Source organism: Protopterus annectens, chromosome 3.part0 (genome assembly GCF_019279795.1).
Source record: "Protopterus annectens isolate FY-2018-M chromosome 3.part0, PAN1.0, whole genome shotgun sequence".
In the NCBI taxonomy this organism is placed as follows: Eukaryota; Metazoa; Chordata; order Ceratodontiformes; family Protopteridae; genus Protopterus; species Protopterus annectens.
The window spans coordinates 715,751,345-715,774,032 of record NC_056731.1 but is presented as its reverse complement, the minus strand read 5'-3'; positions in this window follow the sequence as shown (position 1 = coordinate 715,774,032).

The following is a 22,688-nucleotide window of genomic DNA, read 5'->3' as shown; positions in this document are numbered from 1 at the left end:
TAATATCTTTTTCTGGTTTTGTCAGGTATAAAATAATATCATCTGCAAATAAAGCCAGATTTTCTTGATTACCATACCAATTATATAATTGAATTTCTGAGTACCTTATTTTGTTTGCCAAAGGTTCTAAATATAATGCAAATAACAAAGGGGAAAAAGGACATCCCTTTCTGGTTCTTCTCCTCAAGCAGAAATTATCAGAGGGGACCCCACCCACCTTAATTTTCACCTCAGATCCCTCATATATCCCTCATATATCCTCCTAATCAACAGGTATTACAGCTACAACTGCGTTCTTCCAGGATGGTGGACTTCTCCTCTTAAGATACTGTTAAGCAAAACCTTCCAGCTCTTTATCAGATTTTTCCTCCTAACTTCCAAACTTCCACAGGAATACCATCTATTCCTGTGGACTCTCCTGTAGATTGGTTATACATCACAATTTTTATCTCATCTCCTCCTATCCTAACCATTAGTAATTGAGCCTCATCTACCTCTAACCTTGGCATATTTATTTCTTCCATAAACATTTCCATTTGTATCTTTTCTTGATTTTCATATTTCCTTGTTTTAGAAAGACTCTCATGGAATTTCTGAAATATGTCTAATACCTCTACAGGATCTCTTGTTACCTTCCTTGTTATAGGCTCCCTAAGTTTGGTGACAGCCTTTTCTAATTTCTGTTGCATGAGCTGTTGTGCTAAAAGTTTTTGACCTCTAGTGTTATCAAAAAACAGATGCTTAACAGCAATCTTTCTAAGCTTGTGCATATTATTGAGGTAATCCCTTATTTTCTGCCTAGCATTCTGTGGTTGATCATCTTCTTGTTCTTTGAGATTCCCTGTATTCTGCAATACTGTAACATTTGTCAGTCCCTCTAAATAATTCTTGTTACTTATTAACCATAACTTTCTTTTATTTCCACCTTATTTTAAACTCCACCTTAATTTTATCCTAGTCCCCTAGCTATATTTTCAGAAGAAATTTCTATCCTAATAGGTCTCGAATAATCTCCACTACCCATTCCTTAAATTCCTCTCTTTTCAACAGATAGGTCGAAAAGCACCAATGTTTTGTTTTTATTTCATTACCCTGTGCTTTTATTTTAGTTATTATTGGAATATGATCTAAAATAGTTATTGGGAGAGTATCAAGACATTCAATTAAATGCGCATGTTCCTGTGAAATGTAAATTCTGTGTAGCCTAGCCCATTTTTCATATCTTGGAGAATAATATGTAAATTCACACCAAACACCTACTACTGAATTCACATCTTTTATGCAAAATATTTTCATAAATTTCTTCAAAAATCTACCTTCCTTTGTTATAGTTTCCCTTCTGGGCCCAGAGACAGATCTTCACTGCTGCAAGTCAAATTCCAGTTTCCACCTATAAGTAATATTCCTTGCTGAAAACTGATTATTTCTCCCAGAATTTTCTTAAGCAGTTTTAGGTGGAATGTACATACATGTCAGTGTAATCCTTCTCCCTTTTCAGTAGGCCCTTAGCACTACAAATCTGCCATTATTATCTTTTATATCTTCTGCTATCACTATTGGAGCTCCTCTTGCTATTAATATAAGTAATTCTCTTTTCCTTTGTCCCGGGTATTCTGCTGAATAACCATCCTGAAAACCTTTCTTTATCAAATTCACATGTTCAGTTCTTTCTAAGTGTGTCTCATGTAACATAACTATTTGCACTCTACATTTTTTAATATAGTTTAATACTCTTTCTTGTTTTTATTTATCTGTGAAGCCATTTACATTTAAAGACATTAAAGAAAGCATCATTGCAGTAAAACTTTATTATTCCCACCCTTTATGTATAACACCTGTTTTGTTAAATGTTTAGTTCCAACTTTTGTGTTACATGCATACACTGTTTGGCAGGTTGAACTTTTATTTAGTTTTTTCTTGTCATATCCATTTGAGCCTATGTCACATCTTATAAAACTTTTTGTTTTATTGAAAGCCCTCAAACAAAAAACAAACGCCCCCCCAATACCCCCTAAAACCTATTAACTTAATACTAACACACAAAACTATGTACACCTTCAAATATTGAAGTTTTACCCTCCTAATGGGAACAAAAGTCCCAAACTGACAGCCACATTGGTAGACTTGATTAAACCTAAAAAAAAAGGTTATCCATTGCATGGCTGGATAGAGGCCTGTGCTTCAGTAACTGCTCATTGGTTTTGTCTTAGCTTTATAGTTCTTCAAGCAGGGAAACCCCTGAATGTTTTCAGAGAACATTAACTACCTTGGAAAAGCTTCTGAATGCTTTCAGAGAACATTATCCCCTAGTCAATTTCTCTTTTTTTTTTCCTTAGCCAATCACTCTTCACCAGACTGTACCCAGTTTCTCTTTATCAGATTGGCTTTGTGGAGACATGAGAACCAGGCAGCCAGTTTCTTTTAATCAGATTGTTCCATGGAAACATGAAGACCAGCTGCAGCATTGTTACTGAGCATACATGTATTTGCTAGAAAAGAGCCTCATAATATTCAATGTTCTTTTTCATTTATTTGTTCTCTCTTAAAACCTGTTACTAAATCAATCTAAAGTCTTTAATCCAGTCATTTCCCCATGAATGAAAAAAGTACATTCATTTTTCTTTTATCATGCTTTTTAACCAAGATTTGTTTTTTTTTTTTTACATTGCAGTTCCTACATTTCTTAAATCTGAACAAGAAGAAAGAAGGGAGAAAGAAAAGAAAATAAAGATAATAAAGATCAGCAGCACCTGTTTACAATCTCCATTACACTTAAAACTTATTGAAAAAAATTATAGCATGTAAAAAGACACATACCACAAAACTGGTACTTGTTTAAAAGAAAAAATCTTTACTTACAGTTAACTTTCTCCCTCCTCTTCCCCTTTCCAGAGTCCTTTTCTGAACATTAATGATATGAAGTAGGGCATATGCTTTAGAGTCCCTCACAAGTCCAACAAATTCTGAAAAAGTCCAATATTTCCAGCTTTTCTTGTTCTGTCATATTTCACAAATATAAGTATTGCATTGTAATTCCATATTAACTTACTGGTTTTACTACTGTTCATCTCCAAAATCCTGTCTCTGCTTTATTTCCAATGTACTCTTAATTCTTCTGGTCAACCCTTGTACTCTCTTCTGTCTCTCCATTTTCTGTTGAAAATTTTGAAAAGGTTTCACAGGTACCATCTCTTGGTGGTCTTTATTACCAGAAGAAAAGAAGCAGAATCTCCTTCTGTTTCACAACTTACTTTTTGTTGGACAAACTTTTGTATTTCCTCCTTAGCATATACATCATCAAAAAATATATCCCTCCAGGGAAGACTACCTTGAAGATGGCTGGATACACCAGTTTGAATCACATACCTGCGTCATGACATTCCCTGAATAATGGAATATAATTTGCTCCTGTTCTGTCTGGTGTACAATGAGTAATCATTCTCCACAAACACTCTGCTGTCTCCTACTTTTACTACTTTGTCCTTCTGCCCTAGTTTTGTCAGATTCAACTTCTTCTGAGAGTAGGATTGCATCTTTACTATTAAAGGTCTAGGTTGCTTTCTTATAGTCAGGTTTGGAGTATGCACATGACGTGCTCTTTCAATTAAAAACTCTTGCTGTGGAATACCAATCCACTTGCTTATTTGTGCTTTCATAAAATTAATAGTCTGTTCCTTTCAGCTTCTCTGGTATAGCTGAAAATCTCAGGTTTTCCCTATGTGCTCTGTCCTCTAATTCTACGATTTTTTGAAACACCTCTTTCTGAGCAGTCTCATATTCAGCCAGCCTTTTCTTCATTTCGACTTCTGATTTTTGCAGCTTTATCATCTCATTGGAATTTTAAAGCTTCTTCCATTTTCTTAGCCTATTTTGTTTGTGTTAATATACTCCATCAGTGGTTTGTTTATTTCAATCAGGTCTGTATGCAGTTGTCTTATATCTTCCTATAGGTTATTGGAAGTCATGTCTGAAGGTTACAATTGCATTTTGCTAAACAGCTGCAGAACTTTCCATAGTTAGTGTTCCTTCCTCACTTTTTGTAGATTATTTTTTCTCAGGTCTTCTGTATTTCTTTATTCCTGGCATCCAGGTAGTGCACTTACTAGCCAGTTACTGTAATTTACTCATAAACACAAGTCTACTGGCCTTCTCTGCTGAGCTTCTGTTTTCACACTGGGAGAGCTAGAAATAAGCTTTTACTCAATGTGCAGCCATCTTGGAAGTCAATCGTAGCCATTTTCTCAAAGCATTTCAACTACTGTTTTAGTCTACTCTGCAAATCTATTACAACTTTCCTTTAATTGTGCAGTACTGGTGTTGTTTTAACACGATAAACTCCAGGTAAACATCTCAAATGTGTAATCAAATCTTGGTACTTTTAAAGCAAATTGAGAACTTTCTGACTCACACTTTAACTATACATACATATTGTGCATTTTTTCACTGTAAGAAGCATTTGACAAGTCACAAGCACAAAAAAGTGAGACTGTTCTACTAAATGTTCCCATGCTTCAGCTGTCTGAAGTTTCAACAGGATGGAAAAAAAATAAAAGCTTCAACCAGGTGAAAAATTAATAAAAAGAATTTCTTACAGTGAGTAAGCTCCCCATGCCCCTCCCCCAACACAAACACACACACACACACACACACACACACACACACACACATACACACACACATCTGCATACTCAAATATACTAAGTTCATGGTCATCTAACCATGGTGAAAAGAGAATAGAGAAAACACATATGCCTGCCACTGCTCTTAAAAGTTGTTCAAGCTGTGATTTTTAATAGTATGCATCAGCCCATGAGTTAAAAGATGAGTCTAAATCAATAAGTTGAAACACTGTCCACTTAACAACTCTTCGTGTAGTAGGTAACAAAATCAAAGAAACATTTGCTGTATCAGCTTTCTGAAATTCATACATAAGCACTTCTGGCCCTTCAGTTTTATGTGATGACTAGAAATAAGTAAACAGTTTAGTGCAGGAATGACTTCAAATTATTCCTTTTCAGGCTGAGTGCTTCAGACACTTAAGTATACATTGTTACACTTTGCACCAGTATCTAGTCTAAACACACAATTTCATTACTAATTTTAAGTATTTCTTCCCCGAGTTTATATAATTTTCTGGTTGTGGCTTGTCTGTGCTTTTGACTGGGTTGCTCTTTAGTCTGTACACATTCTTGAAACAAATGATGCCCAGATATAGGTCAGTTTCATAAATATATTCCAGTAGATAAACATTTTGACTGAAAATTCATTTCTTTAATTTTATTAATTTTAGCAAAGTGATTTATTTTTGCCTTCATCATTTGATTTGCATTTTAAAATTACATCAAACACAGTCCATCACAAATCAAATGCAAATTATCAACATCAAGATGGGCATTCATGTAAAAACACTATAGTAAAATCTATCATAACCCATCTCTTCTCATGCTGTTGCACTGTGTGCCTGTCCATTAGTCATCTTTACCTTTTCATTTCCCCAGTTAGCAACAGGAAATGCTTCCATCTCTATCATGAAAAAGCTTCCCCTGACATCCTCTTTATCCAAGTATGACTACCCTGTCCACCTCTTCTTACTTTTCCTTCCAATTTCTGTTTCATTCACCCTTTTATCTCCCCAATTCCTTCAACATCCTGCAATTCCTTTCACTTTGTCATAATCTTATCATCCATCTTCTACATATGGTTTCACTGTAATCTCCCACTACCTCCTGTTCCCATGTGGAAGCAATGAACTCATTTACACCTTCCACTTTCACTTACAGTTCCATTCTTCCCTCCTAGATCAAGTGTTTCCCCTCCAACTCCACACAAAATAAACACAATTCCAAACTATTTATCAACTCTTTATCATATGCTTTCCTCTAAATCTCCTTTATTGCTACAGGCCCATCACATGTGCAGTTGATCTACAGCCATCTCTTCACATACCAGCATTACAATACCTGAGGCCACCAACCCTCCTTCATCAAACACAGTGGTGTTCAAAACAAGCAGTGTGCTACCTTTCTCTATACATCCTCTACTTATCCAAAGCTTTCAAAATTCCTTATTTACCAAATTACTACTCACATTTTTTGTCCTCTGTACACATTACTCTCCCTTTTTCACAATTCTGTCAAATGCCTCTTAGCTTCCTTTGCAGTCTACTATATCTTTGTTTTTCCTCCTTCCTTCTCTTTGTTTTTTCTGCCTTCATATACTTTCTCTACCTGTACTACAAGTCTGCTTTGTACTATCTGCTCCACCTACCCCATGGTATAGCAATTCTGAATGATACATAATATAAGCATAAAACTTCCCTTCCTCTTCCATAAAGTCTCACTCTTTCATCCTTAATCCCCTCATCTAGGTAGCACTTTCTCTACCTCTTTCATTACTATGCCTTCTCATGCAATTGTCTTCCCATGCATTCTCACTATCCTGTCTGTATCTCTTTCCATCCTATTGGAAGCTTTTCTTCCTTCCTTCTTCCATTCTCACATTGCATCCACTGTAATTCATTGTTATTATATCTTCTCAGTCTTTCATCTAGATCTATCATTGCCATTTATCTCTGCAACTCTGGCACCCCCACCCTGCCATCTGTATTTCTACCTTCATCTTTTCATTCTTTTCTTCTCTTCTTTTGTCTTTCTTCTTTCCACACAAAGCAATCACACTCCTTTTATATCTTCCTTACTATCCTTTTCTGTGGATAAATGCCTCTATGTTTCCCCAAATGTACCACACAATACTACTTCTCACAATGCTACCTTTCCCTAAGCATAAAAATCTTCCCTAACCACATATCCAACATCATCTCTCTCTCTGTGCCACACAGTCTCCCTAAGTAGTCTTACTTCACTGTCATCCACATCCCAAATACCTCTCCTTACTTCCAAGATAAACCTACCTTGTTTTACTTGTGTTCCCTATTTCATTCACCAGTAACTTCACATGAAATGACAACCCTGAATAATGTCCAAACTCCTGAAAAATCTCTAATACCCAGGTAGCTGCTTGTTCTCATCTTCTAATATTGTAGAGTCATGAGTAAATATATTTACTTCACTCACCCCCTTACCTCTCCTACTCTTCTCACACTTCCTGCCAACTTGTGTACCAAACACACATTGGCCATTAGGAAGATTTCTAGTGAGAGTGGTCTTCACTGCCACATTTTCCTTCATAAACCATACTTTGTCCAAATGCCTTCATTCAGTATAATTGTTACACATTGTTTCCTGTCCAAAGCCTTTATCTCAAGTACCCATTTCACCTTCTCACCTCCTTGCTCCAAAATTTCAAACAAATATTCCCATGTGACACAGTTGAAAGCCTTATGAATATCCATTAATGCTATACTTTCTCTCTCACATTCTCTTTCTCTGCCTATCCTGCAAAGATTGATAATGTCCACCAGTGATCCTCAAAAGAACAACCCCTTACAAAGTCCTCTGCTCCTCACATTACCCTGGGCAGCACCTTCTCCAAATTTGCTGTTAAGCTCCAGTTGACAATCTTGGCATCCACACTGAATAAAGATATGACCTTATAATTTGAAGAATCTCCCTTATTCCCCTTTCCTTGTTACAACACCATAAGCAATACTTTGCACATAGAATCTGGTATGTCCTTGTATGTAATCTCATTAAACTCCTCACCACAGTATGTTTTTTATGAAGACTTGCCTTGTTATAGAAATCAATTGCATTCCCATCTGCACCCATGCATTCCCTAACTTCAAGTGTCTAATTACATCTACCACCTTCCCTACCCTGATTTTCCTATATGTCATACCTATCTCATCCTACCCCATGGCTACTCCTTACCACACTCCAAAGCCTACCCAACCCTGTTCCACTGATTTATACAACACCCCATAAAGCCTTATCTAACCATTAGCACACATTTCCTCCCCTGTATTCACAGCCTTACTGGCTGTGCTATCCAACTCTGGTCCTTGATTTTGCACAGTAATTTGATATCAGCAGTTCTGGTGTCATCAATTTAAGGGCCATCAGCAAATGTAAAGTTGAGGGCCCCTGGGTACTTCTAGTCTACATATCACCCTGTCACTACCACCCCTCCTAAGCAGCCTTTGAGTTTATGCTAGAAACTTCTATCAGTAGTACTCACAGACTGGCCTACAGTTACAATACTCTTACATTACAACAAAGCCTGTGTATCACACTATGTTGGCCAATATCGCATAAGAACATTCACAGCTATTGACAGTCAATTGTAACAGTAATACATTATAGCAGCTCTATGTAGAGGGCTGGACTAAGGTGAAATGATGCCCTAGGTACTGCCTACTGTTTCATTCCTCCAACACGCACACACATCCCCCAGTGCTCCCCTCTGTTTCCCCCCATTAAGGGCACCCCCTCACCATATATATTACTTTTTTCTTCCTTTTCTCAGATTTTTGCCTTAACTCTTTAGCTTTTTTTAAGAAGCCATAACTTTCTATATGCCCTGAAGTGCATTTAAATATTTTTGTACACAAACTTTTCATCTAATGATGGCTTGAACAGAAATTATGATTAAAGAAAGAAATTCATTGCTGGTGTTCAACTTTAGTTTTCCTTGTATCCTTTCAACACACCTTTCCTGACCAAGACAGCACAGTAATAACCTTTAAAAAATAAAGCTGGGGGATCTTGAAGCCATATGGGTGTAGATGCTCTGGGATACATTTTAGAGCATTTTCCCAATCTTTTAATTCAATGGTTGCCTAAATAAAAATAATGAGTAAGAAAATAGGTTCAGTCTTATTTTTTTTTCTTTCAAGGGAGACATAAATTGTGCCCAAGACTTAATGTACAAAGTTGACAAAATAGTAGCTCACAATAAACAAGCCAATTGTTATAAAGATACACAGATCCTATCTGGGAATACTGCTCGCCTCCCTAATCCACCCCCCCCACCCACAAAAAAAAGACAACCACTGCCTGTTTTTCTCTCTAGTGTGAGATTGAAAAGAAAGCAGAAGTTTAAATGGCCACAGTCCTGTATGTCAAGTGTCTCCTGTCATACATATGCATAGCATACAGCTCCTCACTCCTCACACTTAACCCAAAAAGACAGCCACATGTATAAGTGCCTGATGTATGATAGTGAGGGAAGTGAAAAAAATAGTGATTACTGTAATGCATTTCACTTTGTTGCTCTTAGTACATTGCCCCATACACAAGCTATAGTGACTTTCTTTGTACACCTTTGAGAAGAGTAAAAGAAAGAATGAGCAAACTGTACACATTCCAGACAGAAGCTATAATGACTTCCTGTGCACAACTCTAAGGTTTCACTATGATGAAGATTAAAGCAGTAATAACTACACAATCCTCTGCACCCCACAAAACCTAGAGAAACTTTCTGTGCACAGACATCTGAGCTGGGCTGGCTTTAGAATGGGTGTGGTTGAGAGCAAAGCCACCACTAAGTCCAAGTCAAAATCTATTTATACAGTCTGGAGAGAGGAAGTCACCAGACTCATAAAAGATAAAAGTGCTTGAATGTTCTGTGATACATTCTATGCTTTACTTTTGAATACAATTACTTGTCAACTGTATTTTTACTGATACCCAGAAGAGTAATGTGTATGTGTCCCAGAATTACTGGGTGTGTGCACAGATGAAAAACAATCAAAAATCAGTGATTTTTTATACACACAAACAAGCATAAGCCATAGTAATACTTGTTTTGCACTTATTGTAGCAAGTAGCAAAAGATTGTGTAAGAGTGGTACTGCCACACCAGATCATTGACTGTTGTTTAGCAGTCATTATGCAACAACAGGGCTAATTCACTTTTATTTAGCTCATTGAGGAGTACTGCATAAGTGTTCCTGATTTCAGACACAGTCTCTGATTTTCCCTCATATTTTGATCTGCCCTCATGAAAAGTTTGATTTGCTGGTAAATTATTTGGGATTACAGACAGTCAATACATCTACAGGTAAGAGCTTCACACTTGTTATTGTCCAAAAAATGCATGCTAATGCAATATTTGTTATTCTATTAACTTTGTAAGTGAATCAGAGTAACTTTTAAATGTTTTTCTGATTTTCAGCATTTATTCTGCTATTATTTTTGTCTTTACCCAGAATCTTTGAGCAAAGAAGTTGAGAGTTATAGTATCTGGTGTTCTATCATAAAACTTTATGAAAAAAAAACACCCCTTCCATCTCTGCAGATTGGAAACATCAGCTCTTCTTAAAATCCAAGGTTTGCACTGAGATCAGTCACTCTGGGCTGCTGATCTCTCTAGTGTTACTTTGCTCATGTTCATTATCAGCTTTATCCTAACAAGTTCATATCACAGCCCTGTTCAGTCCCAACCAACAGCAGCATTTTTTGGGGCCCCCACACAGTTAAAGATGATTAAGGGCCAGCCCTGCAGCCATAGGTATTGCAAATATCTAAAGCTGACTATATTGTTAGTTTTAGTGGAGTGAAGGTCCACCAGCAGGATTTAACTAAGCCAGCAGTATTATGTCAGTGGCAAAATATTTAATGGAATTGTGAAGCCTGTTACTTGACAAACCACTGTTACTATAACCAGACATATTTATATCTCATTTAAAATTCAAAGATAAGAGTTATTATTATTACTCACCTGGTTTATCAAGTACACAAGATTGCTGTACTAGCTTTTGTTGGTTTACGCACGTTACAAAATATCATGATAAAATAACTTGCTGTGGTTGGGGGGCTGAAGCCAGCCATGGATATCGGTTTCTTTCTTCACCTGCCACTTTGATCTCATGAGCCAATTCTGTTTTGATTTTAGTTTACTCTATCTCCATTCTTACTATGGCCTCCTCCATTTCTCATTACAACTCTTTCCCTTTGTCTCCCTTGTTATACTCTGTCTATCCCTCGCCCTTTTGTCCTTTTCTTTACTGTCCTCTATCTCATCAAGAGTCTTTACCAAGCTACATCAACCTCATCACATTCCTTCTTCTCTACTTTAATCTGTTCTCTTCCATTTCCTCCATCCATCCTTTCTGCTCTGCTTTACCAGTGACATAAATTGTCATCACATCACCCTTTCCTCTGCCTTACCCAGTCTTTGCTCAAAATTGCATGATCTGATAACCCTTGTGTTCCTGTGTGTCATCAGTTCCTCCCAACCTCACTCAGTGTTTCCTTCTCCACTAAAATTCTATCAGCCTGCTAGCTTGCTTTCCCCCTCTGAATATGTAAATCTCTACTCCTTCCTCTCATATCCACCCGTACATTATACAGCTGAACTTTTCACATGTCCTTTCATAGTACTCTTTGACACCTCCTATATAGTTCAATGGTTTCAAATAACCTACTCCATTCCAACACTATGTTTATTTATATCTCTTTCCAGCACCACCCTATTTCCCTCCAACTTCAGTTCATTAATCTTTTTCAACCATTTGTAGTAGCTTGCCTCCAAATCCTTAGTCCATAAATCCTCTGTAATGCATTTCTCTTCATTTATATTCAACCTTCACACATCAGTCCTCATACCACGTGTCTGCCTTCCACATCCACTTCATTCCAGTTCTCCTGCAACCTCTCCAATCCTCCCACCAGTATTTCTGCATCTTTCTTCCCCTTAGGACAACTTACCCCAATCAAGCAAAATCTCCTTTCTCCTGTTTTTGCATCTCTCTCTCTCTCTCACCTCCTCAGCTTCATCTCCTGCAGCAGTATTATACCAACGGTTTGTCCAGCAACTTCTCCCACTTAACTGAATTATTACCTCACATTCCACATTCTTATCCAACTTCACCCCTCCCCTTTGTATTTCCCCTTGACACCCAACTGGAAATAGGCCCATAGGGCCCTTGGTTTAAGTCAGATAGACCCCTACAATCCACAGCACCATTTGGTGTGGTCTGCTTATGCCTACATATCCCACATTAGCCAACATTGTCCTCTCTGGCTTCAAGAAGCCCCCCACAGTATCTCCCTACCTTTTTCCTTCTAGTGTTCCATATCTCTGCATCCCACCTCCCCTAACCATACTCCCTGTGCTTCATTTATACTCAGTACTTGCCACTATTGTTTGCTCCTGTTTGATATTGATGCCACTGGTTTCATAGGTTCATAGGTAGGTACTAGGCTATTGGCCCAAGGGCCTATGTAAGCCTATCCAACAAGGTTCACTGGTTTACACCACCCAAGAAAGTTATTTTTCTGTGCCACTGTTGAGCAGAGACACAGAAGTGATCCATGGGATGTATTTCCTATTTCCCATCCACTCATCAAGATTTTTCTTGAAGAGTGCTAATGAAGAACTTTGCTTGACATAGATGGGTAGCCTGTTCCAGAGTATGGGAAGTCTCTGGGACAGGAATCTATCCCTCCAGCATGTCCTGTTTATCATGGTGACAAGGTTTAGGTCCTTAGAGCATGTAGCTTGGAGGGATTAGGATTTCTTTAGGTGTAGCATGTCCAACAGCTCTGGGTTTGACATAGCTTTATATGTTAGGTAGAGATCACCTCGGAGTAGGCGATATGCTACGGAGTAAAGCTGGAGTTTTTTAAGGCGGTCAGTGTAGGGCATTTGTTTGAGGCCAGTAATCTTTTTTGGAGGTACTTCTGTGGCCTTTCCAGCTGCTGCAGATGTCTTGTAAGGTACATTCCAAAAGGGGCGTTGTACTCTATAATAGGTCTAATGAGTGTAGAGTAGAGGGGAACAATGACTTCTTTTTTCCTGGATCAGAACCCTTTTATGATGAGGTGTGCCACGTAGAAGGACTTCCTGACTACTGTGGCAATGTGACTATCAAAGGAGAGACTACTGTCCACCTTGGTCCCAAGGTCTCTTATCACACATTCGGTGTTAAGTAGATTGCTGCCTATGTGGTAGTTCATGGGTACAGAGTTTTTATCAAAGGGGATGACGCTGCACTTTTTGGCATTGAGCTTGAGGCCATTGGCTCTGACACCAGGCGTCTGTCTCAGTGAGGCCCTTCTGTAGGATGTTCACATCATTTGGGGACTTGACTATGGCTCGTAGTTTGCAGTCATCTGCGAACTTCATTAGCCAGAGGCCTTCTATGTTAGCCTTTCACTGTCCTTTCACCCTTAGTGCCTTTTCTAGTCTGGAGATGCGACAAACATTTTGCTTCAGGTTGGTTTCCACTTTCCTCATTTGTGTCACTCTCCATCCCATAACCATAACATTATTACTTCATTAGATCTTTGATCTGATACAAAGTACTTATACCCCTAAATTTTTAATTTCAGTCTCCATATTCACAATATTACAAGTTTTTTTAAGCATTTCCTTTCATATCTCAGATTATCATTTCTGCTACACTCCACTTATTTTATAGACTTCCTTGATTTATAATACCCTACCCTACCATGACTCTTATATTCACTGATTCCCTGAACTTTAATAAACATAAAATCACAACAATCATTTCAGAGCCATACCTTATTGATGTGTCCACAGCTTTCCTATATAAGGACTGTGCAAAGATCATCGAGTAACAATACCTACTCAACTCATATAAGCGTTACTATGCATTCATGGTACCTCCTTCCTCATAATATTACATGAAAATTGATTGCCCATTTGAAGGTACTGGTATCAAGCAAAAAAATATATATATGCACAGAATACTGATTATATTCCTTCCTCTCATTCAGTCTTATCAATTCCTAATTATCCATACTGTACTAACCTCCTTTTCATGTGATCCAAAGTCTATTTGCAACTAGTAATTATCATCCATCAACGTCAGTTGAACAGAGGAACGTATTTTTGGATGCCAAACTACTAAGTCAGCCAGTATTTATGCCTGACATTTTTTCCCTCCTTCCTCTTCCTTGACATCTTTCATCAATGCTTCCTCACTTTTTTATCCTCCAAAGTTTTATTTTCCTTTCCTATCTTCTTTCTAGATGTTCCTTGCTTGCTTGAAGGAAATGTAATAATGCAGACATTTTATACCACTCCTTTTCTCAGAATCTTTTTGTTTCTATATAAAAGATTGAAGATAGAGATTCAGCCTTTGTTTTCCACCTTCTGCCTAACTAATTTCTGCTCCAACTGCCCAGTTAGTTGGGTTGCTATCTCAACTGCCTGTTATGTGGTAGCATTCCCTGTTCTAATTCCCCTACTTCTGTATGCAGCACACTCTTATCATGTCAGGTCGTCCATGTGGGCCAAAGTTTTATCTATCTTATCCTCCATATTGCAAGCCAGAATCACAACCACTGAACTACTGACACTATCACACCCCTCCCCCTCTCCTTTTAGGCCTTCTACACCACCATTAGCTTATGCTTTCTATACTTTCAATGGACTGTAGTTAGAGGAATTAATTCAGTCAGCCAATATTTGTTTGTAGCTCCACTGCAGCCCTAGCAAAGGGATTTCTGTTTCCTCAGCTTCGTCCTTGAGTAATCATGCAGCATTTCCATGTAGTCATATCTCATGCGGTACTTAACCACTAATTGCGCTTCCCATGCTGCTGTCCCATGCAGATCTCCCATGACTCATTTTACTTTATTTTTACTTGTTTGAGATGTTTCTTTCTCATGTGAAAATTTACAGACATCAAATTTATCACTGAGCTAGTGTAACTGTGATGACATGCTTTCACTCATTCTGCAAGCATCAGTCACGTTATTTAATATTAAGTTTGATTCTTTCATAATCTGTCCTCCATCAGGTAATTTCTGATGTACACAATTCTTCGTCTTAAATAATGGATTATGTAGCTCACCAAATTCAGAGTCTTTCACTTACCATATAGGTGATGCACTCCTGAAATCAGATACTGTTGTAAGAAATTTAGGCACTCTTGTTTATAATTCCTTATCATTTGGCCAGCATATTTCTACTGTAGTTTGTAAAGGCTTTTATATTGCTCATCTAATTTCCAAAGGCATCTCCACTAGATCCAAAGAAATCTTAATTCCCCTTTACTTAGTTGTTATTTTTGAGCAATTCTCTACATAACCACTATTACTATTCATTGCACCCCTTTCCTGCTACTGCTTTACTCTCTCTCTTCTTTACTTTCTTGACCTTCCTAAACTTTTCTTCCCTTCCCTATACCTATTTCCCGTTCACTACATACTGCTTCTCCATCTCTATCAACTTGGTTCTAAAAAAAAAAAAAAAAAAAAAAGATTCACAACTAAAAATATCAGTGACCTCAAAAATCCTAGTTATCAGGAGAGAGTGGCAGCCATTTCTCTCTACTCAGTCTCTTATAGACTCTTAAGTGGAAATCTGTGCCTAGCCTTTTGAGCCATGAAAGATCAAACCTTATTGGATCTTGTATACCTTCGCAGAACTAATGGTACCTCAAATACTCAAAGGAACTAAGCCTTCATTAGCAGATAAATGAGAGACGTGCTGGTGTTACAGATTCATATCATAATTTATTCCACACCTCTGGAGTAAACTTCTGCTACATGTCAAACAGAGTAACACCCTTGCCACCTGGTCAACCAACCAAAATAATTGGATGGGCAGTCTCAAATTATCACCCAGTCTATTTTGTCTTGCCCTCCATGAATTTAGAGGTAACTTTTGAATAGATATTTTGGCTTGGATTGTAATGGTCTGCAGACTGATTGCCTAGGACTTACCTGTGAACCTTTTAATATTTAATTCATTAACAAGTATTAGTCCAGTCATTGTAAACTTGTACCATCATGAAGAACAAATAGCAGGCATATAACTGTGTTATACCTGTAACTCATGTGTTTTCATAGGACTAGTTATTCTTTTATTCTCTCAAAATGCAAAAAAAATATACCTTTGTGACAGATCTCTTGATATTTCATGTGGTTAGACATCTCTGGTCACATCACTTTTTTGATTAAGTAAGTGCATTTTTACTAGTTAAAGTTGTTTAAAATGATTGAGATAGTAAAGTTATGTTACTATGATATGCACATTATGTTAGTGAAATAAATTTATGAGAATTTTAGAAGAGGTGATTTTGGAGGAAGAAATGGGAAGTGAGAGGGGTCTCAAATCTACAGCCCAACCTGTAACTGCAGATGATGAATTGAAACTGCTGTTAAGACATAATATGAAAGAGTATGTAAACACATTGGGGGGAATTCTCTATGATATGAAGCCATTATCTGGACATTAAACTGGACAAGACTAACATATGGAAGTACATGAAGTTGATGACTGTAGCATTTTGCATGCCCACCATGACACCATGTAGTCACTTCAACAGAAAGTGCATGGAGTGACAGTTAAAAGCATTTGAGACTGATGAGCAGTTGTGTATTCATTGATCAATAACTTGTCTCTTTGGAAGATAAAGTTAGACAAAAGAACCAGGGTCTAATTGGAGTGCTGGAAAGAAATTATTTTATTTGTTGAAACAAAATGGAGCTCTAGACTGATTTCACTGAGTAGACATTAGGTCTAGAAAATTATCTCAAACCATGAATGAGAGAAAATATGGAAGACCATGAATAGCATTGGCTCTGTTTGCAACAGGGCATGAAAAAGACACAGTTTTGTAGCAACTTTGACAAACAGGAAAGCAGTGAACTGTGGAAGGGTGATCTGTGCTTATTGATCACAATGTCTCAGAATCTACATTACAGCACAGAATGCAATTTTCTGATGCACTTGAGAGGTGTAGAGGATAGAAAATTAAAAAATAAATAAAAACATTTCCTGCAGCTTTGAAAGTGTTTTCTCCAGAGGGTGTGAATTCGTTAACAAAATCAAAATAGGCACTGGCCAAGCTAAAGGAATTAGCTCATGGCAGGGATATTGTGATGGAAGAAATGCAAGGGCTTGGTATTCTAAGGTGGTAGAAGAGAAGTGGTAGGTTGTCTTTCAACACTCTTGTTCCAGCTGCTCGTGGGTCATCTGCTTGCAGCAGAAAACTCATTTTTGTTTTGAAGTGTAAGGAGTTTCACATATACACAGTGATTTCTAAACATACTTTCTGCAAGTTAGTGTGAGCCCCTGTGGCAGTATACTTTGTTAACTTTCACAAGTAGAATTCAGGCAGATGGTGCTCAGGTTGGACTAGTATATCCTTTGCAGGAAAACCAGGTTAGTCATGACTGAAAAGGAGGGATGCATCTGAAAAAGACATATTTCGCTATTTGACAGGACTCTTTCTCACATTTAAACTGTTCCTGAGTAAATACAATGTAATGGAGTTTGATATAAACTGCCTCACATATCGAACCCAGGAAGTTGGGGTGGGTGGCTATACGTACTCCAAAAGACCTGTCACTAGTAGTGTACCAAGGATTCAGCCTTTGGGCAACTCCTCTTTTGCATTTACTTCTCAAGAAGTCACAGCTAATGTTAAGGATTTGTGCCTGACCAAGTCTGCATATAACTGCAAACTTGGTGCCATCATAAAATATTCATAGGACACCAGTATCCTCCAAGATGACCTGTCCTAAACAGATAGACAGTGTCAACTAAAACTAAATGCCAGGAAGTGTATAATCATTTCCTTTGGCAAGCATGATTCATCTTGTAAGTATTACATTAACAGCACACACCTGAAAATTGATCCCATAGTTTGGGATCTCAGAACCTATGTTGACAGTAAACATCCTTTAATTACCACATATCCACTGTTGCAAGAAAGTCCTTTTTTATTGCACAGCTTTTATCCAGATCCAGGGATGTAATTGTTTTACTGTACTCAACACATTGGGACAATCATTGAGTATAATGCCCTTTTCAGTATGTAACTGTCCAAACACTTGTCACAACTGGAATGACCACAATGATTTCTCACTATGCAGGCTATCTTATATCCTTGCCCCTCTTTTCAGTATCATACAGGCTACAAAGATGCAAACTCTGCAGCACAACCTCCACAGCAACACAAAGATCTTACTTGACAAAAAGCCAGACAGGTGAACTTGAAATGTGCCTTAGGCTATGGGTTCCATGACTCCTAACCATGTGCTTCCCACTGCTCCTCTCCCATACACATCTGACAGTGCCTTCACCCGGTTAATCATCATAGCCTCCCCATGTAATCCAGATTATTATTTTTTAACCATTTTTGACATTTTTTTGTATTAGTGTTCAGATTAAGAAAATTACTGCAGACAACTTGGATAAATCCTCCAGTTGCAAGAGTCAAATTACAGGGAGTAAATACAGACAACAGTACAATAAGAAGTAAATGACTCTTGACCATACATCTCAAATGTCCTTGATTTTGCAGAATGCTCATAATTTTTTAATCTTACCTTTGACCTGTCCCTCATAACTTCTCAGGCAATCAATGGTGATTACTGTTAAGTCAATCATGTGATAGTTTACACTTGCATTACTCTTGTTTAGAAAATGCACATTGATGCAAAAAGTCTTATTTTACCACATCACAGTGCTATATGAAAACAAAATGTTTTATTTTTATGGCCTTTGTGCCACAATCATTTAAGAATTTTGCTTTTTCAGGAATCCCTGAAAATGAATTTGGAAGGTTTGCTAAACAATGCTTTAACAATTAGTAAGTAGTAAGTATTAAAATTTGAGGAGTGAAAGAGGCTATGGTGGAGCAAAAATAAGTGTCCTGTAAGTAGGTGGATAGTACAAGGCAACAGTACATGAACTTTATCTCCTACTGTGAGCTATCAATGACAGTAGCAAACAGCTCAAATTTCCTTTGCCACTTTGGTAGATACAAATGGGAGGTGTTTAGGAGGAGGAGAGATGAGTTTAAGGACTACAACTCAAGCATAACAAAAGAATAAAAAATGGCCACTTTAGAAAGAAAAAGAAGTAACAAGCACTGAAAATACTGTTCTGTGTGATTATCCATGTTTGTCTTTTAAGAAGTCATTGAAAAGCAAAAAACAGTAATTAAATGTGACCGAGTAAAAGAACACGGTATATGTGAAAACATGAAAAAGAATGTTGAAAGAAACTAGGAAAAAGGTATTGGAACAGAGGTGCCGTAAAGTGGGTAAAGTAAGAGAGAGAGTGTCTCGGAGGACTTGGTAGAAAATAAAGAAAGAAGAATGGAATATATAAAGGAAAGAGATGAAGAACAGAAAAAGAGGGAAGTATACTTTGTTACTACTTTCAATATTTTGACAGATAGTAGAGTTAAGGAGGTTAAAAAAATTTTGGGGAATAGTAACAGGTGATAAGGATTTGAAACAGTTGTTGAAGAAACATGTTAAGGTTTCATATAAGAGAGGTAGGAATTTAGCGGATATGATAGTACATAACTGCTTTATGGTACCAGACACCATGTTGATATATCCAATAGGAACTAAAGCAGGCACAATAGCTTGTAGTAATTGCTCAATTTGTAGATATTTAGTACAAGTACTTCCAAAAATAATTACTATAAGATTCACATCTAGGAATGTATATAGATGTAAAACAGAAGGGGTAGTTTATGCCCTAAAATGTAGTTGTAAATTTTACTATATAGGAGAGACAGGCAGAGCATTTAAAATATGCATGCAGGAACATATTAGGGATATAATAAATCAGAAGGTAGATAGCCCTTTGGGACAGCACTTTATGTCCAAATATAAGGCCAAACCAGATGGATTGATGGGTTGTATTTTGGAGAAAGTTGAGATGTCTTTAGGGCAAAATGTGAAAATGAAAGATAAACTGTTGAAAAAATAAACTTTTTTTATTTTAAAATATAACACTTTGGAACCCAATGGGTTAAACAAATAATGCAACTGGAAATATATGATATAATTGATTAATTATTTAATGTGTTAATTGCTTATTTTTTTAAGTATATAAGATGGATGGAAGCTGTATGTTTTTGTACTTGTAGAAGGCTTATAGCTGAAGCTCTAAGTCTTGTTCAGTTTTGTTCTTAATAAAAGTGGTATATTACCTGTGTCTGTGACTATATATTGTTTTCTTATTTTAATTTTGAGTTTTTGTGGTTTTGTGTATATGTGAAAACATACATGTCAATGCACTGACTGGAGCTTAGGGGCTATGATATAATATTTTAAAGCCAAACACTGCATTGTGGGATACCTAGAGGTAGACTACAAAAAAATCTAGATGCTGGACCCCATGTGGGCAGACTCTGGAATTACATTTAAAAATATAAAAAAAAGTACAGAGAGTCCAAAATTGGTGTTAAAATGTCAGAAATGTCAAGACATGATGAAATACGCATTTTTTTTTAGTCTGTGGGTACAGTTCTCCTCTAAGGAACTTTTTTGTGATCCCTCTCACTCTATTTAAATGCCCTTTACAGCTGAATTAACTAGGTGTCCTAACCATGCTTCATAGTCTTGCCTGATGTCATGTTACAGCAGATATTTTATTTAACTGTTATATTTGTCAGTTTATAGGCTTATGACTTTCAATGCAAAATTTAATAGAAAATATTTGGTTATTGATTAGTCTGCACACAGATCTCAGTCTTCATTATAGTCTCATCTTTACCAAGCATAATAATGCATTAATGTTAGTAGACTGCTAATGCAGTTTCCTTAGCTGTTCTGCAGAATACTAAATGCAATGCCTAGTCGAATGATGAAAAAATGGACAATATTCTGGTGCAAATCAAAAATGAAAGGAGAAACCCAGCTCTGTCACATGGAGGGATAAATCCTTGACTGAGCTCCATATGGTCCAAGTTCAAAAAGCACCCTGGGCATTAAAAGAACTGTTTAGGGGAGGATGGGAAACCATATCATAGAGAGAGATATTTCTTACAGTACTTAAAACCTGCTTACTAACCTACAACAGTGATTGTCTATTGCCCTTCCAGATGAATACTTCACTTTCATTGAATTTGTTTGCTATTAAATCTTACTGACAAAAGGTAGATTTGACTGCTTTTGTGTCTGATCTTGAATGGAGAGAAGTTTTAAATTTGATATTTTACAGCCTATTGTTATGTCATTTGATGTTTTGTCATATATCTGTGCAAAAGAGGCATTACACTAATGAAAATATGCTTTTTGGAGTAGAATCCAGATGTTTAAACTATTTAATGTAGTGATCTTGACAGACAGATTCCTTTGATCATTTAGTGTATGCTAAAAAGTTTAGTAATTGACCTGTATTGTTTGCTGAATTCATTGTTCATTCTTTTGTGCAATACTTTGATTTTTAATACCTGCTATTGAAGGTCTTGGGGAACCAAAGCTTATACTAGCAAGCATTACACAGAAGTCAGAAAAGCAATTTGCTATGGGATTCAAGCCCATTACAGGACTTGCACACAGTTGTGCATATTCACAGATAAATGTGGACCATTTAGGGGATTGCAGATTTTCCTGTCAGTATATGGTGGTTCCAAGGTTAAAATCTCTGCCTCAACGGTCTGGGGTTCAATCCCTATCTCTATTCATTGCATGTTTGGGACTTTTATGATGTTCCTAATTCTTTGTCGGCTTTCTCTGGATACTCTATTTTCCTTCAAAACATGCTTGCTGACTGATTATTCTAAGGTGCCTATGTATTTTCTGTTTACCCTTGCCCTTGTGTGCCAGATTATGACTGAAAAGTTTCTGTTATGGGCAGTTTGCTTACCTGGTAAACAAATGAATAAGTTAAATTAGTTAAATTGCCTGTTCTGTTTTAATAAAATTACATGACATAAAAAAGTTTATACATAATTAATATTGTATTGTGCTTTAATGGGGGTGGGGTGCTGAAGTCCTGAGTATGTTCTCCTTTGGATGAGATGCCTAGAAACTATGAACCTATTGTCAGTTTGTCATCCATTCCCTATTGCAATATTAGCAGGTTATCATTTTTTTTTTAATGTAACATACGCAATTTATTCTTCAAGGGCAACAGGCACTTTATTTGTAGATGAAGCCATGAAATATAAAGATGTTTGCTAGCAGCAACTTCTTCAGTAGTTACAGATCTCTTTAATGTGGAATTATTTCGATGATTTTTACTTCTGCAGAGATTGTGCCTATTTACTGATATTGGTGCATACCTCTCAACTGTTCAGATTTTTGTAGAATGTCCAGATTTTTACCTTATATTGTTGGTCTAGGTTCTTGGCTGGAGTGCGGGGAGTGCCTTCTGTGTGGAGTCTGCATGTCCTCCCCACTGTTGGGTGGGCATTCCAAAGACATGCGTAAATGGGCGTGCCTTCATTGAAGGTTAAATGTTGAGCTGGCACCTCTGTGTTTGTGAAAGTCTACTGCCGATCATTAGCAGACTGGAGTTCCGCCATGGCGACCCCTAACCAGGAAAAGCCGAAAGACAAACAACAAGTGTTGGTCTGTTATTCATAAAATTGTGGTTTTCTGGCAAATTACTGGCAAATCATTATGGACTGATGTTAGAAAATAATGACAGACATTTGAGTTACAGACTTCATACCCTTCAGAAAATTCATGTGAATAATAAACCTGTTATTCTATCAACTTTCCAAGTTTGTACTAGCAATATTTAAAATGTTTCTAATTTTTATGCATATATCCCACTTTTATTTATGGCTTTATCCAGATTTCATGCTATAAGAGGTTGAGAGGTATGTGTGGATTGTAATGACAGAAGTTTGAGTAGAATTTTATGATGGAAATGTTCTGAATTGGACACTTTTGTCATTAATGGCTCATACATTTTGTTTCATTGCTTACTGGAAAAATGTTCAAAACAATAAATTTAAAACACACTCTAACATGTGTGCTGTATTATACAAGGAATATTATTTAATACAATCAGGAAGTGAATCAAAGAACACATGCATTTATATGTGGTCC